The following is a 10,187-nucleotide window of genomic DNA, read 5'->3' as shown; positions in this document are numbered from 1 at the left end:
CGGGGCACGAACGCGTGTCCCCTGCATCGGCAGGCGGACTCCCAACCACTGCGCCACCAGGGAAGCCCTTGGGTTCTATTTTTTATTTTTATGTATTTTAATCTGTTCTTTTTTTTTTTTTTTTTTTTTTATTGACTTTGTGCCCTTGGCAGTTAAAGCGTAGAGTCCTAACCACTGGACCGCAAGGAATTCCTTTTAATCTGTTCTTTAAATTTAAATATCTTTAACTCAAAAATGATAAAATACAGAAAGTTAAGCTAAAAACTGAGATATACTCGGGAACTCCAGTGTACTGTATAATACTAATAATGGTAGTAACTACTAGTCCATTTTTTTAAACACTTTATTTTCTTTGTTGTACAAATCACAATGATGGAATTGTCTCTCTCTCTCTCTCTCTCTCTCTCTCTCTCTTTGGCTGCAAGGCGCAGCATGTGGGATCTTAGTTCCCTGACCCAGGGATCCAGTCCACGCCCCCTGCAGTGGAAGTGTGGAGTCTTAACCACTGCACTGCCAGGAAACTCCCCACTAGTAGTCCATTTTATTGAGTACTTCCCCTGGCTAGGCACAGGGCTGTGTGCTCTATATGCATAATCTGTCTCAACTTCCCATCAATACTATAAGCCACAGGATACACAGGAGAAAACTGAAGCTCACAGATTAGTAGTTTGCCAAGGTCTCCCAGCTGGCAAGTGTCAAGTACAGAAGTGCTGTGTAACAGTCAGAGTAAATATTGATTCATTTAATCTGGGGAACATGGATAAGTCAGCATTCTACCAGCTTTTTGGTGGTAGTGGAAACACTAAAGAAAAAGTTAAAGAATAAGCTGCCAATCTGAGTATTTTTCTCTTACACCTCTTTCACTCCTGCATCTAGTGTGAATTGCACCAACTTCCCATTCCTTTGTGCTTGCCTGTATGCCCCCCTCTGTGTGCATATAGAGTGTGCAAGGAACATTCAAACAGCAAAGTACAGATGAGGAGTAAGGCCCAGCGTGACGTGAAGTTCAAGGAGTTTGGGGGGAGAAAAGAAATGAAATGGCCACAGAGGCATCCTGGAGTTACATCAGCTACTGAAAAGAAGGAAATCACAAGAAAAGCAATGGTTCTAAATCTAGCCATGGGCCCTCCAGGTAGTATTTCACAATGGCACCGGTAAATTTCCAAGAAAGGAGGGGGCTTCTGAGCACCTGTTTCTCTTGGAGTGCTGAAAGTGGCCTTCTTAAAAAGCTCAGACAAGCTGGAGAACCTCACCTACACCTCATCCTTGACATTCCTAAACTGGATGTGAAATTGGTTCCAAATTCCTTTCTTGCTCTGTGCATCTAATTTTTTAAAAATTAATATTACTGATATTATAGGGGAAACCTAAAATAACAAAGCAGTGGAGAACTTTTTTTAAATTGGGGGATCAAAAATAAAAGGTTTATCATTGCTGTTTTTCTAAGGACTTGAGGATGTTTAACTGAAGATGATAGCAGTAAACATTGCTAACTATTTGATGACATTGTCAGCTGCGACTGAAGCAGATGATTAGAAACAGGTAAATTATCGTAACTTTCTTTGGCAAGTTGTTTTTGAGCACAAATTCTGTACCAAAGTCTGGGTCAAGCATCAGGGCTATAGATAATACTTAGACATGATCCCTGCCTAGTCTAGAGAGTAAACACCGTATTATGATAAATGCTTCATTATAATATGATAAATGCTCTAGTGGATGGATGCACAGAACAGTGGTACAGAGAGAGAACTAATGCTTGTCAGGGGTTGGAGGATAGCAGGGGCTTATAAAATAAGAGAAGGCACATTCCCTTCAAAAAGTGGGACAGTCTTCTTGAAAACTATGAAGGGATCCGTTTTTGAGAGGCACTTTAGGATCATTATTAGGGACATGGGTTTTGAAATCTGGACAAAGCCTGGCTCTGTCACTTACTGACTAATGGATTTCAAAGCAGCCAAAATCCTTCCACTCCCCTTCACAATGTGACTTTGCAGCTACTGCAGTCAAGAGAGAGTCTGTTTCTTTACTCCTTGCATTTGGCTCTGCCAGGTCATTTGCTTTGTGAAACAAGCAGAAGCTTGAGCATTGGGGCCGTCCTCTCTTTGGGTTCCTGGGACCACCATGTGCATGGCCCAATAGCCTATTGTTGGATCAGAGACTATGAGACGCGGTGGTGCCCTTGAACCTGCGTATGAGCCCAGCAAGACTAGCGGTAGGACCTCCCAGCTAAGCCCACCCCAGTTGCTTGCCCACAGACTTCTGAGATGAATAAATGATAGCTGTTGGTTACAGAATAAGTTTATTATAGAATAAAAACTAACTGGTACACTCAGTGGCTCTGGATAATTTATTTCACCTTTGAAACTTGGGTCTCCTCATCTATAATATGGAAATCGTAATAATAATTATCACCTAGGTTGCTGAGAGTATTAAATACGATAATGCATATAAAGCACTTATATAAATAGTAACTAGATAGTGACTAGTGGTATGATTATATGCTTATACCTAGAATTTAATTTTTCCAGAGGTCCAGAGGTCCAGAGTGGCCCTATGGGTGCTGCATGCTCAGTAACTACTAAAGCCATAAAATTTGGGACACATTTTAAAAATAAACAATGGTGATATTTTGTTTGTCTGATTTTTTGGTTTATTTGGGTGTTTCTTACATCCGTTAATAGATTCTTAAATGCTATTTGGTGAAAGGCTGTGGTTTTGTGGGGGGGGTTCCCCTTAAATTCAACTTTGTCTTCTTATTTTTAACCATTGCCTCTGCACAACAAAGTCTGAGCAGCTGAATTTTCTGTTTTCTGTGACTTCTGTGGTACATAACATCTTCCTGATTCATCTCCCATGGGGGGAAGCATGGGGAATATAATACTCAACTACATCACAGGAAGGATATGTGGGTTTGCTAATGGCCTCCTGAAAAAGTTAAGTGCAAAGTGGTTTGATTCTTTCCACTTCTCTGTCTTAAACATCAAGTTCAACAGAATTAATTTCCTAAAAATTAAAATTCTGTCCTAATGGAACACAATTAGGAAAATATGTGAACGTTTACTTTTCAATTATGTGTATTTAATTTCTTTTAAGTAACTTCAAATAACATCCAACAGCCATGAGCGTTCATATTCCAATGGAAGTCAGAAATTGATATCAATTTAAACTAGCTGTAATTATACTGTACAATACTTACATTTTGAAATTTTTACTTTTTTTGAATTAGTTATAAGCTAATATTTCACACCTTTGAACTGAGCTCCACCTGACTCGGTGCCCTCCTCAACTGCAATAATCCTGAAATGCAAAACTGTGTTCAAGGTAACAGGTTCCCCCTTTATGACAGAACTAGCAAAAGAATCTTCAGTAATGCCTTTCCAAATGGCTGTTTCCTGATAGACAACAGCATTATCGTATCTTCAGTCTGAGTTCCATCTGAACCTAAAAGATAATGTTTTTAAGAACATGCATTAGGGCTCCAAAACCCAAATTGAGGGAGCTTTTCAATAAGAGCAGTGTTTGTGGCATCAGTTCCTCCAATTTGTTTGAACTAATTGATACCATAGGCCCTAATTATAGGTGCCTATAAATGAAAGATAAGGTGCTTAAGTCACAAGAATATATCTGAATTTCCCACTTGTATTTTGAATCCTGGCAGGGTGCTCAATTTGAAGGCAGTATAACATACAAAAGCATGACTCTGTAACCAGAATGCCTTCACTTAATTGCTTTGTGCTCTTGGGCAAGATGTGTCACCTCTCTGAGCCACAGGGCCCTCATCTGCAAAGTGTAAATAATATTATTACCTCTCACACATAGGCGAGATAATGCACATAAAAGCACTTAAAACAGTGGTGGCCCATCAAAGCACTCAGTACATGCTTGTTGCTCTTGGATGGTTCAACATCCTTGCTGAATGTTTCTTGTGATTTAAATGCCATAGCTTAGGTTACTATTTATGGATAGGCCACAATAGTCAATGTAGTCGGACCCTCATCTAAGACAGAGGTTGGCAATACTGAGTGATCTCATGTCAGGTTGCCTGGGACCAAACACTATTATGTGATGCTTTATATAGTCTGGGACTGTGTGATGTGGAATCAATTGGAAGTAAGTCCAAGGAAGAAAGGAGGAGATGAGGCGAGATGCAGCCTGGATTTGAATACAATTGCCAGGGACATGTGTTAACTCAGGTGCCTCAACACATCTGCAAATGCAAAATGGCAAGGGTCTTCTGTCTATATCAATGTGTAGAACTGCTTCCTTTGCAGGGGTCAACCCCACATCTGATTAGCAGGAAGTGGAAGTGACTTACAATGGAAGAAACATTGAAAATGTGAAAATTAGAGTGTGATGGTGAAATGCAAATAAAGCCACAGTGATCAAATTTTAAAATAATGCAGTATCCATGTTAGGGAAAACAACTGGAACCCTTCATTCATGCTTACGCATTTGCATTCAAAGTCCTAGACAAGAATATTCAAAGCAGCACTATTTTCATGATAGGCAAAAAATGAAAACAATCTAACCATCAACAGATGATGAATTAAATCAATTATGGCAGATTCATACAATCGAATTCATACAATGAAAGAGAATACATTCAACAGCATTGGTCTTCATCCATTTAAACTGATTTTTACATATTTTACTTTTAATCTAGTTAAAAATCAAACTGTGTTTCCTGAAATAAGTTAGAAAGAGAAAATATGCTACAGTGCAAAGTTTTATGCAATTTAGAACACTCAAACACAAATTAACTGCACATATTTTTCTAGTATGCGTACGTATATAAGATATATACTTTAAAAACATTATAGTGGGTGTCACTGAAGGAAGGGAATTTTGAGTGAGAATTGGGTTATATTGGGACAGTGACTAAAACAAACTCAGTGAGAAAGGAGAATTGCAAAAATTGATGGTGACAATTACAGGTCCCTTCACTACCCCCAAAGTAATAATAATAAAATAAAGAGCCACAGAAAATATAAGCAGAGAAGTATACGCATCTTAACATGTCTAGAATGACCTTCTTCTTTTTTCTTTTTAGACATCTTTATTGAAGTATAATTGCTTTACAATGGCGTGTTAGTTTCTGTTGTATAACAAAGTGAATCAGCTATATGTATACATATATCCCCATATCCGATCCCTTTTGCATCTCCCTCCCACCATCCCTATCCCACCCCTCTAGTCTGGTCACAAAGTACCCAGCTGATCTCCCTGTGCTATGCGGCTGCTTCCCACTAGCTATCGGTTTGACATTTGGTAGTGTATATATGTGCATGCCACTCTCTCACTTCGTCCCAACTTACCCTTCCCCCTCCCCGTGACCTCAAGTCCATTCTGTACGTCTGCGAATTTATTCCTGTCCTGCCCCTAGGTTCCTCAGAACCACTATTTTTTTTTTTTTTTTAGATTCCATATATATGTGTTAGCATACAGTATTTGTTCTTCTCTTTCTGGTTTACTTCACTCTGTATGACAGACTCTAAGTCCATCCACCTCACTACAAATAACTAATTTCATTTTTTTTTATGGCTGAGTAATATTCCATTGTATATATGTGCCACATCTTCTTTATCCATTCATCTGTCAATGGACACTTAGGTTGCTTCCATGTCCTGGCTATTGTAGATAGAGCTGCAGTGAACATTGTGGTATGTGACTCTTTGAATTATGGTTTTCTCAAGGTATATGCTCAGTAGTGGGATTGCTGGGTCATATGTTAGTTCCATTTTTAGATTTTTAAGGAAGCTCCATACTGTTCTCCATAGTGGCTGTATCAATGTATATTCCCACCAGCAGTGCAAGAGGGTTCCATTTTCTCCACACCCTGTCCAGCATTTATTGTTTCTAGATTTTTTGATGATAGCCATTCTGACTTCTATGAGGTGATATCTCATTGTAGTTTTAATTTGCATTTCTCTAATGTTTAGTGATGTTGAGCATTCTTTCATTTGTTTGTTGGCAATCTGTATATCTTCTTTGGAGAAACGTCTGTTTATGTCTTCTGCCCATTTTTGGATTGGGTTGTTTGTTTTTTTGCTATTGAGCTGCATGAGCTGCTTGTAAATTTTGGAGATTAATCCTTTGTCATTAGCTTCATTTGCAAATATTTTCTCCCATTCTGAGGGTTGTCTTTTTGTCTTGTTTATGGTTTCCTTTGCTGTGCAAAAGCTTTTACATTTCATTAGGTCCCATTTGTTTATTTTTGTTTTTATTTCCATTTCTCTAGGAGGTGGGTCCCAAAGGATCTTGCTGTGATTTATGTCATAGAGTGTTCTGCCTATGTTTTCCTCTAAGAGTTTTATAGTGTATGAACTTACATTTAGGTCTTTAATCCATTTTGAGTGTATTTTTCTATATGGTTTTAGGGAATCTTCTAATTTCATTCTTTTACCTGTAGCTGTCCAGTTTTCCCAGCACCACTTATTGAAGAGGCTGTCTTTTCTCCATTGTATATTCTTGCCTCCTTTATCAAAAATAAGGTGACCATATGTGCGTGGGTTTATCTCTGGACTTTCTATCCTGTTCCATTGATCTGTATTTCTGTTTTTGTGCCAGTACCATACTGTCTTGATTACTATAGCTTTGTAGTATAGTCTGCAGTCTGGGAGCCTGATTCCTCCAGCTCCATTTTGCTTTCTCAACATTGCTTTGGCTATTCGGGGTCTTTTGTGTTTCCATACAAACTGTGAAATTTTTTGTTCTAGTTCTGTGAAGACCGCCATTGGTAGTTTGATAGGGATTGCATTGAATCTGTAGATTGCTGTGGTAGTATAGTCATTTTCACAATGTTGATTCTCACAATCAAAGAGCATGGTATATCTCTCCATCTGTTTGTATCATCTTTAATTTCTTTCATCAGTGTCTTATAATTTTCTGCATACAGGTCTTTTGTCACCTTAGGTAGGTTTATTCCTAGGTATTTTATTCTTTTTGTTGCAGTGGTAAATGGGAGTGTTTCCTTAATTTCTCTTTCACATTTTTCATCATTAGTGTGTAGGAATGCAAGAGATATTTTGTGCATTAAGTTTGTATCCTGCTACTTTACCAAATTCATTGATTAGCTCTAGTAGTTTTCTGGTAGAGTCTTTAGGATTCTCTGTGTATGGTATCATGTCATCTGCAAACAGTGACAGTTTTACTTCTTCTCTTCTGATGTGGATTCCTTTTATTTTTTTTTCTTCTCTGATTGCTGTGGCTAAAACTTCCAAAACTATGTTGAATAATAGTGGTGAGAGTGGACAACCTTGTCTTCTTCCTGATCTTAGTGGAAATGGTTTCAGTTTTTCACCATTGAGAACGATGTTGGCTGTGGGTTTGTATTATTATGTTGAAGTAAGTTCCCTCTCTGCCTACTTTCTGGAGGGTTTTTATCATGAATGGGTGTTGAATTTTGTCAAAAGCTTTTTATGCATCTATTGAGATGATCATATGGTTTTTCCCCTTCAATTTGTTAATATGGTGTATCACATTGATGGATTCGCATATATTGAAGAATCCTTGCATTTCTGGGATAAACCCCAGTTGATCATGGTGTATGATCCTTTTGATATGCTGTTGGATTCTGTTTGCTAGTATTTTGTTGAGGATTTTTGCATCTATGTTCATCAGTGATATTGGCCTGTAGTTTTCTTTCTTTGTGACATCTTTGCCTGGTTTTGGTATCAGGGTGATGGTGGCCTCGTAGAATGAATTTGGGAGTGTTCTTCCCTCTGCTTAATTTTGGAAGAGTTTGAGAAGGATAGGTGTTAGCTCTTCCCTAAATGTTTGATAGAATTTACCTGTGAAGCCATCTGGTCCTGGGCTTTTGTTTGTTGGAAGATTTTCCATCACAGTCTCAATTTCGGTGCTTGTGATTGATTGGTCTGTTTATATTTTCTATTTCTTCCTGGTTCAGTCTTGAATGGTTGTGCTTTTCTAAGAATTTTTCCATTTCTTCCAGGTTTTCCATTTCATTGGTATAGAATTGCTTGTAATCTCTCATGATCCTTTGTATTTCTGCAGTGTCACTTGTTACTTCTCCTTTTTCAATTCTAATTCTATTGATTTGAGTCTTCTCCCTTTTTTTCTTGGTGAATCTGGCTAATGGTTTATCAATTTTGTTTATCTTCTCAAAGAACCAGCTTTTAGTTTTGTTGATCCTTGCTATTGCTTCCTTCTTTTCTTTCTCATTTATTTCTGATCTGATCTTTATGATTTCTTTCCATGTGTTAACTCTGGGATTTTTTTGTTCTTCTTTCTGTAATTGTTTTAGGTGTAAGGTTAGGTTGTTTATTTGAGATGCTTCTTGTTTCTTGAGGTAGGATTGTATTGCTATAAAATTCCCTCTTAGAACTGCTTTTGCTGCATCCCATAGGTTTTGGGTCGTCATGTTTTCATTATCATTTGTTTCTAGGTATTTTTTGATTTCCTCTTTGATTTCTGCAGTGATCTCTTGGTTATTTAGTAGCATATTGTTTAGGCTCCATGTGTTTGTGTTTTTTACTTTTTTTTTTCCTGTAACTGATATCTAGTTTCATAGTGTTGTAGTTGGGAAAGATACGTCATATGAATTCAATTTTCTTAAACATACGAAGGCTTTATTTGTGACCCAAGATATGATCTATCCTGGAGAATGTTCCATGAGCACTTGAGAAGAAAGTGTATTCTGTTGTTTTTGGATGGAATGTCCTATAAATATCAATATAGTCCATCTTGTTTAATGTATCATTTAAAGCTTGTGTTTCCTTATTTATTTTCATTTTGGATGATCTGTCCATTGGTGAAAGTGGGATGTTAAAGTCCCCTACTGTGATTGTGTTACTGTCCATTTCCCCTTTTATGGCTGTTAGCATTTGCCTTATGTATTGTGGTGCTCCTATGTTGGGTGCATAAATATTTACAATTGTTATATCTTCTTGTTGGATTGATTCCTTGATCATTATGTAGTGTCCTTCTTTGTCTTTTGTAAAAGTCTTTATTTTAAAGTCTATTTTGTCTGATATGAGAATTGCTACTCCAGCTTTCTTTTGATTTCCATTTGTATGGAATATCTTTTTCCATCCCCTCACTTTCATTCTGTATGTGTCCCTAGGTCTGAAATGGGTCTCTTGCAGACAGCATATATACAGGTCTTGTTTTTGTATCCATTCAGCCAGTCTATGTCTTTTGGTTGCAGTATTTAATCCGTTTCCATTTAAGGTAATTATCAATATGTATGTTCCTGTTACCAGTTTCTTAATTGTTTTGGGTTTGTTATTGTAGTTCTTTTCCTTCTCTTGTGTTTCTTGCCTAGAGAATTTCCTTTAGCATTTGTTCTAAAGCTGATTTGGTGGTGCTGAATTCTCTTAGCTTTTGCTTGTCTGTAAAGGTTTTGAATTCTCTGTCGAATCTGAATGATATCCTTGCTGGGTAGAGTAATCTTGGTTGTAGGTTTTTCCCTTTCGTCACTTTAAATATGTCCTGCCACCCCCTTCTGGCTTGTAGAGTTTCTGCTGAAAGATCAGCTGTTACCCTTATGGGGATTCCCTTGTATGTTATTTGTTGTTCTTCCCTTGCTGCTTTCAATAATTTTTCTTTGTATTTAATTTTTGATAGTTTGATTAATATGTGTGTTGGCCTGTTTCTCCTTGGATTTATCCTGTATGGGACTCTCTGTGCTTCCTAGACTTGATTGACTACTTCCTTTCCCATATTAGGGAAGTTTTCAACTATAATCTCTTCAAATATTTTCTCAGTCCCTTTCTTTTCCTGTTCTTCTTCTGGGACCCCAAAATTCGAATGTTGGTGCATTTAATGTTGTCCCAGAGGTCTCTAAGACTTTCCTCGATTCTTTTCATTCCTTTTTCTTTATTCTGCTCTGCAGTAGTTATTTGCACTATTTTATCTTCCAGATCACTTATCTGTTCTTCTGCCTCCGTTATTCTGCTATTGATTCCTTCTAGAGAATTTTTAATTTCATGTATTGTGTTGTTCATGATTGTTTGTTTCCTCTTTAGTTCTTCTAGATCCTTGTTAAACATTTCTTTTATTTTCTCCATTCTATTTCCAAGATTTTGGATCATCTTTACTATCATTACTCTGAATTCTTTTTCAAGTAGACTGCCTATTTCCTCTTCATTTGTTAGGTCTGGTGGGTTTTTACCTTGCTCCTTCATCTGCTGTGTGTTTCTCTGTCTTCTCATATTGCTTACCTTACT

Source organism: Hyperoodon ampullatus (assembly GCF_949752795.1).
Source record: "Hyperoodon ampullatus genome assembly, chromosome: 10".
Taxonomy (NCBI): domain Eukaryota; kingdom Metazoa; phylum Chordata; class Mammalia; order Artiodactyla; family Ziphiidae; genus Hyperoodon; species Hyperoodon ampullatus.
Note: the sequence above shows the minus strand (reverse complement) of the source record.